The 7453-nt window shown below is 42.2% G+C and overlaps 1 protein-coding gene across 1 annotated transcript in view; it reads left to right on the plus strand.

Annotated features, from left to right (window-relative positions):
• The first annotated feature begins 101 nt into the window (after positions 1-101).
• STYK1 (serine/threonine/tyrosine kinase 1) overlaps positions 102-7453 on the plus strand; it is a 31508-nt gene continuing 24156 nt past the window's right edge. Inside the window, exon 1 of the mRNA XM_004693150.2 lies at positions 102-145. The gene's annotated coding sequence lies outside the window, so the exon portion shown is untranslated. The remainder of the gene's footprint in view (positions 146-7453) is intronic.

A 7453-nucleotide genomic window follows, 5' to 3' on the forward strand; every position in this document is an offset into this window, starting at 1 on the left:
GGGGAGCAGAACAGGCAGATCTACGAAGTACACTGCTGGCCTTTACCTCAGTTCTGTATGCATAAATAAATAAATCTTTTTTTTTTTTTTTTGCCCTGGCTGGGCCAGTTCCAGCTGAAACCAGAGGGATCGGAAGAGGGACACGGTAGTGAACAGGGGGCTTGGGGTGAAGGGTGGGAACGACCAAAGGTGGGGGAGACTAAGAGGGCGGCGGTGGGGAGTGCGCCGTTTGTGATCAACAGCTTGTATTTGATGTGAGCAAACAATCGCCAGGTGAATTGATCTGTATTTCTTTAGAAGGAGCCTCTGGTAAAGCTTTCTTGGCTTCTGTTTCTTGGATAAGAGAGTAAGCCTGTGTCCGTGGTCTGGGCTGGGAGAACAGCAGCCAGAAAGCCCAGGGACGAGGGACCCTGTGTTTCCTGCGGAGAAAGAGGGGTGACAGAAGGAAGCTGGGAGCAGGGGTTTCTTGTCCCAGGGCTACACGTGGGCTTCTACTCTCAGTGTTCGCTTGCTCATCTGTAAAGCATAAATAACAATGTAATTACTGCACCCCAGGTGGTAGTTAAATGAGATATCTGTATGCATGCTTAAAAACTATCTAGTGTGATAAGCTGCTCCTTGTTGATGGAAATTGTTTCCTTCTTGTCTTCTCTCCTCCTGTGTCTTTCCTTTCTCACGCTCACCTGTCACCCTATCTCCATGATGTCCCTTTCATTTCTGTGATTGTGGCCTCCCCCTGAAGGGAGCCTTCTCATGCGAGGTTGGCAGACATTTCAAACCATCTGACACTTCGCCAGCCACTGACCGACTGAGAGGGCCCTAGCCGGTGTGCAGAGACCCGTACAGGTGCCCGTGCCAGTGCCGAGCCTATTGGAATGCCCCCCCGTGCACAGCTTTCTGCTGGCACATGGGCTCTCTCCGTGGTGCACCTCCATCTCAGCCAGCTCTGGGCCATGGGGCCTTTCAATGAGACAGGAGGAAGTACTTGCTTTAGTGAAAGTCATGGCCTTGCCCTGTGGTGTTCTCACCTCTGTTTAGTTTGCAAGGGTTGCCACCAGATGAGTGGCTGAAACGGCGGACAATGATGATCTCACAGCTCTGGAGACTGGAGGTTCAACATCTAGGTGTAGGCAGGTTTCTTCTGAGATTTGGGAGGGGAGGCTATGTCCCAGCCTCTTTCTCTGGCTTGCGGATGGCTGTCTGCATTTTCCTGGGTGTCCACCCCATCTGTGTCTGCCTTCAGATTTCGTCTTTATAAGGATATTGGGGATATGGGATCGCTACCTACCCTAAGGACCTATATGACCTTGCTTATCTCTGTAAAGACCCGATTTCCTAATAAAGTCTTATTCAGAGATACTTGGATTTCAACACCTGGCCATAGCAACACAATTCAGCCCATATGATAGTCAGTCTCTGCATTCAGAGTTGGCCGACCGTCACCTTTGTGTCAGTTGTCTGTGTAGAAACTCTGCTTCCCTTTCCTCCCAGCCCCTCGCAACCATGTGCTTCAGACTTTTACCCTGAGTTGTAGTTACGTAATTCTGCAGCTCTGTTTTGTTTTAATCTGAGTTTGTTCATTTCCTGTTGTTGTAACAAATCACCACAAACTTGGTTTGAGACAACACACACAGTTGTCGTTAGCTTACAGTTCTGGAGGTCAAAAGTCCAAAATAGGAGGGGAGGGCAGTTCTCTGTTCCTTCTAGAACCTCAAGAGGAGAATCCTTTCTTTGCCCTTTCCAGCCCAGAGACGGCTGCCTTTCTTGGCTCATGCTTCTCTTCCTCCAACTTCAAAGCTACATTGAGTTTCTCACATTGCTTCTGCCTTCCCCTCTTGCTTTCCAGGATACTGTGATTATATTGGCTTATTGGATAATCCAGGATAATCTCTCTACTTCCAGTCAGTTGATTAATTCCATCTGCTGTTAATTTTATCAATACTAAAAAAACGAATGTGATCATAATTCTGGAGATTTGGATATGAATATCTGTGGGGGCCATTATCTGCCTGCCTGCCTGGTGGTTTTTTTTATTATGTTTATTGTTCCATTGTTACTCTGAGGGCCCCTTGTGTTGCTTGCTAGGTATCGCAAAAGGAGCTTTTTATAGAAAAAAGCATCTTGCCTAGTTAGAGAACTAAAAGTGTCTCCCCACTGAGCAGAAGCCTGGGAATGGGGGTATTTCCCCACCTGACTGCTGGTGCTGTGGTGGTGATTGTACTGGGAATAACAACCTGAAGGGGTGGGGGCTGTACTTCCACATATAAATGATGATCTAAACCATGTTACCTCAATAAAAATAAAACAGGGACCAACACTCCTCTTCTTCCTCTGGCCCATAATATTAGCATTACATTTTAACCCTTTATATCCAATTCCTTTTTATAGGTTATCTTTCTATAAAATTTCTTGGACACAGTTTCTAACTGGGGAAAATGAAAGTGGAAGGGATGGAATGTCCACAAAGAAAAACAGAAAAGTAAAGTGGAGAGTCTTGTCTTGTGACCAGAGGTCTGAGATCCCTTTTAAGTGCTGGTATTTTTGTAAGTGGAAAATAAGGTACTTACATCTGTGTCTTTTGAGCTGTTTTATTGCTTTCCTTTCATAGAAAATGTAATGTGAAGATAGACAGGGAGGTCTTGGAGGAGTCTTCCAAGTTTAAGACAAAAAGATCCTTTTATTTCTGAACTTCTCTGACTTTCCTAACCCAACTGGCAGTGGGGTTAAAGTTGAGTTGGGGAGACAGTCACCTCTGGAGAAGAGAAGGAAAATGGGGATGGCGTGGAAGGCTTGCTAGCCATCCCGTGGCTTTTCCAGAACATTCTCTGACCTGATCTCCTCAGCTCACATGACTTTGTCCAATACTTTTCCCTACACGTATATGTGTATATATATACACACACACACACATTTTACATCATTGTTCATTTTTTGTACAATGTTCCTCATAGAATTTCCACCACCAATTCGTCTGTGCACCATTTCCATAGTCCCTTGTGTGTGTGTATTTTAAAACATTTTTAAAAGACAGGTTATTTAGGAAAAGGAGAAGGAAAAGAGAGGCACCTGCATGGTCACAGGTAGGCAGAAGAGTTGCTGCTGCTGTTTTGCAAATGGAAAAGTTTTATGCAAGGAAACGCCCACATGGCCAAGGGCACACTGGAGAGCTGCTTCTTGCCAGTGCGGTACTGATTCCTGTCATGGAACTTTTATGTATACCTTCATGTACTAAATTGCTGGCCGGGATTATAAAATGAAAAGGAAATCTGTTTTGAGTTTTCTTTCCACAGCTACTAACATCTTTCAGCCTTAGCCATAGCAAACTACCTTTTGTGCTTAATATATTTAGCAGCGGCTCTTGAAATGGTAGGCTACAAACACACAGGAATACAGCACTTTTTTCTAGAACATGGATCTAAATGGAAGTTCATGTGCATTTAATTCTAGGCTTTGTTAGAATTCTAAGATCAAATGGTAGCAAGCGCTAAAGCTTAAGTGAAAATGTGCTTTAAATAAAATGTACCTTGTTGTCAATGGGAAATCTCAGTAATACTTGTGTTTTAAGGTAGAAAGCTTTCTAGAGAAAGCTTGAAAGTTACTAGTTTTCATCATCTAATAGTTGCTGAATGGTCTAATATGTTGTTGGAAAAATACAGGGGGCTGTATTGAGATACTTTAGTTTATACTCATGTTATCAACTGAATGATGAAAAATATTTGCTAAGAATGATAATTTGCTGGTAGAGAGGATGATTCTAAGCCTTTTTTCCCTTACAATAATCATCTTCTGGACAAACTGGATGTCAGAGTTACTGCTAGTTTGTGTCATTATAATCGGTTTCTCCAAAGTTCCTTTCAAGTGGGATGGGACTGGCTTGGTGCTTCAGTGCCCAGGTTCAGTGGACCCTGGGTCCAAATTTAGTATCAAAAAGAACTCAGCAGAAAAGGACTTGTGCATCTGGGGCTGGAAGTGACCTGCTTGGCTTGTGGCTCAAAGCCGGCAGAGGAGGGCTAAGGGCAGCTGACTTCTGCCTTGACTGCCTTGTTTTACATCAGCTTTCCAGGAAGATCCTCCACAGCCAGCGAGTCTGGCCTGAAGCGGCTCTGCCTCTGCTCTGTGGTCTTTCCCCGCGAGCCTTAGTGCCTGACCCTTTCACTGACATTTTAGGGTGAGTCAAAGTGCATTGTGGTGAAGAAGAAAGAAACAAGATATTCATTAAAATCATCCTCAAGCCCTGAAGTGCCAGAAATAAAAAGACACTGGAATTTAAAGTCTCTGATCTTCAACATTGGGCATGCAGGGAGTAGGGATGTCCAAAGGCTACTGCAAATGTATTACAATTCAAAGGCCTGGAAGGCAGAAGAAACTACAAAAGTATATTCACATTATGAAATCCAAGGGCCAGGCTCTTCCTCTGCACCCTCATACCTATAAAACTTAAGTTAATAAGATCAGACGGCCAGTCAGGCTTCTGAGTAGTGGCAATTTGCAGTGGGAAAGCACCAGGGAGTTCTGATACTCTGTGCTAGCTAGTCTTGTTCTCTGACACTTGCAGTTTAGTGCTAATTAGCCATGGGGAGACACCTAATTTCTGTGCCTCAGTTTCCTCTCTAGTGGATTATGGTAGTTAGGTTACTTTTGTAATGTTCAAAGGACTCTTCTGCTCATACACATTTAGAGTTCTAAGGCAAAAATTTGATAGTGTGCTTGTCAGGGACAGTGAGGATGGAAGGCCGAGCTGCTGTTTTTGTTTCTTTCCCAAGGGGTGAGGGGAGGCTACTGTGGCATAGAAGGTAAGCGGGTGGCTACTTCATTTTTGTGTGGAAATGGAGTGCCTTTTGGACACTTACAGTTTAACCTGCTATGTATGTATTACTTCGTGAATCCCAGGCATCTCCCATGATGCCAAGGGACCTCAATTCCGTGCCACATCTTTCTTGTCCTGAACCCATGCTCCACTCTTAGTATGGTGTGACAGCAGATTCACGACCAGGAGGGCCCACATCCCATTAGAGCTCTGCTTTATTCTCTGACTCTTGGCAAATCACCTATTGCGAAGACCTTAATTTCCACACACAATATAAAGTTTTATGTGTAAAGTTGGTTATTCTGAAATGGCTTTCTATTTTAAAAATAAAGATAATTTTGAAACATAGCCCAATATTACGGGACAGGGGAAAATGCAGAAAGCCGAATGTGACTCATAATCACTGATACACCACTTCCTTTCCCACAGCCACCTGCTCTCGTTGGACTGCTGTTCAAATCAATGATTTTCTAATTCATGGAGTTAACCTTGGCTAGGAAATAGAGGTGGGCTGACTTAAAAACAGAAGTCTGAGCTTATGGTATCTGCAAATAGATGGACAATAAACACTTGATAGTATTAGCAAGGCCATAAGTGGTGACAGCTTGCCTTTACAGATACTTACTCAGAGAGGGTGTGTGATAAATCATTCATAAAAGGAAGTTCATTGAACCCTGGGGTAGGACTCTCTGTGCTAGGTGGAAATCCAGGTATCTTTGTAGCTGGATTATGGGCAATGTCTTTGTGGCATTTATTTCAAACTTAATGAAATATATTTTGGGTGCTCAGCAAGAAACGTTAATGTTGATAGGAATTTAGAGATGCAATTATTTGGATATGCTCTCTTGTTCCACCAATTCATAACATGTCAGTCTGAGAAATTTAGATCAAAGGAGGGCAGTCAAAGAAAATAAACTAGATTTCGACACTGAGATCTACAGAATGTGGTGTTCTTTATTCTGGGCACCAACCCAGATATGTGAAGGTTGGTAGTGGCCTTATATCGGTTATGGGGCTTGACAGAAAAGCATGCTTTGATCAGCCTCTGGGAGGCATGAATTTTCCAACCTTTGAGTTGATTTTTCTCAGGGGCAGACTGTGCTGTGGTTTCACCAAATCATATACAAATTCTGGCTTAATCTTGAAGGGCATGGAACTATAAATTCATCATCAATAATGAGATTATACACTAAAAATTGCAAAAATATTGTTGAAAGAAACTAAAGAAAATTTAAATAAATGGAAGATCTCCTATATTATTAGATAGGGAGACTGTTAAGATGGCTGTAGTTCCCACATTGATCTCTAGATGCAATGTAAGCTGTATTTGATTTATTTGAGAAATGATCAAGTTGATTCTAAAATTCATCTAGGAACACAAGAGACCCAGCATATCCAGGACAATAAACTTCAAAAAGAGAACAAAGTTAGCGACCTCATATTTTTAAAACTTCCTATAAAAATAGTTTTAAAATTTCCTATAATACAATAATACAATAATAATACAATAATACAATAATGATACAATAATAATCAAAGGATAGCTATTGAGACCAGTGGATTAGAAATAACAATTCTGAAATAAACCCATACACCTATGGCCATTTGATTTTTTTAAGATTTATTAATTTATGCATGTAAGACCTGTCCAGGCCAGAGATACGAGGGTGGGGGTATATGTTTGAGAGGATTTACAAGAGACAGAGTGGGGAATGGAGCAGGAGAATCTACTGAAATCCACTGCTGAGGGGAGTAACTGGAGAGACAGGAGAGGTCTGCTGTGCCATGTGGGTCACCTCCCTGGCTGGGGATTGAACTTTTACTGCAGTGGCTGGGGATAGCTTCATGGTGCTGCATCTTAATCCCTTGCATCATCAGGGAGACCTCCCATTTGATTTTTGACAGTGCAAAAACAATTCATTAGAGAAAGTGGTGTCTTTTTTTTTAACAAATTGTGCTGGACAACTGGATATTAACATATAAAAAATGAAACTGAACTACATGCAGAAGTTAACTCAAAATGGATCAAAGACTTGAATATAACTACAAAAATTAAGTTCTTAGGAAAAAATTAGGCTAAATCTTGATGATTTTGTGTTAGGCAATGGTTTTTTAAGATATGGCAACAGAGGTATAAGCAACCATTAGAAATAGATAAATTTGGCCCTCCCTGGTGGCACAAGGGGTTAAGCACATCAGTATGAAGCTGTCACCAGTCCTGCAGCAGGAGCTCGATCCCCAGCCAGGGAGGTGACCCATATGGCACAGCAGACCTCTCCTGTCTCGTCTGCTCCCCTCAGCAGTGTATTTCAGTAGATCTGCCTGTTCTATTCTCCACTCTGTCTCTGGTGAATCCTCTCACCCCTCCCCACCTCTGGCATGTACCCCAGTTCTTGTATGCATAAATAAACAGATTTTTTAAAAAATAAGTATATTGGATTTGCTCAAAATTAGTAATTACTGTGCTTCAAAGGGCACTATCAAAAGTGAAAATATAACACCAAGAAGGAGGAAATACTGCAAATCATCATGTACAGAGTATATATAGATTAAATACTGAAAGTTTTGCATATAGATTATACAATTTGACAACAAAAAGACAGATAACCCAGTTAAAAAATTGGCAAGGGGGCCCTCCCTGGTGGC

The sequence above is a fragment of the Condylura cristata genome, unplaced genomic scaffold (assembly GCF_000260355.1).
Source record: "Condylura cristata isolate star-nosed mole 26May11 unplaced genomic scaffold, ConCri1.0 scaffold00036, whole genome shotgun sequence".
Taxonomy (NCBI): Eukaryota; Metazoa; Chordata; class Mammalia; order Eulipotyphla; family Talpidae; genus Condylura; species Condylura cristata.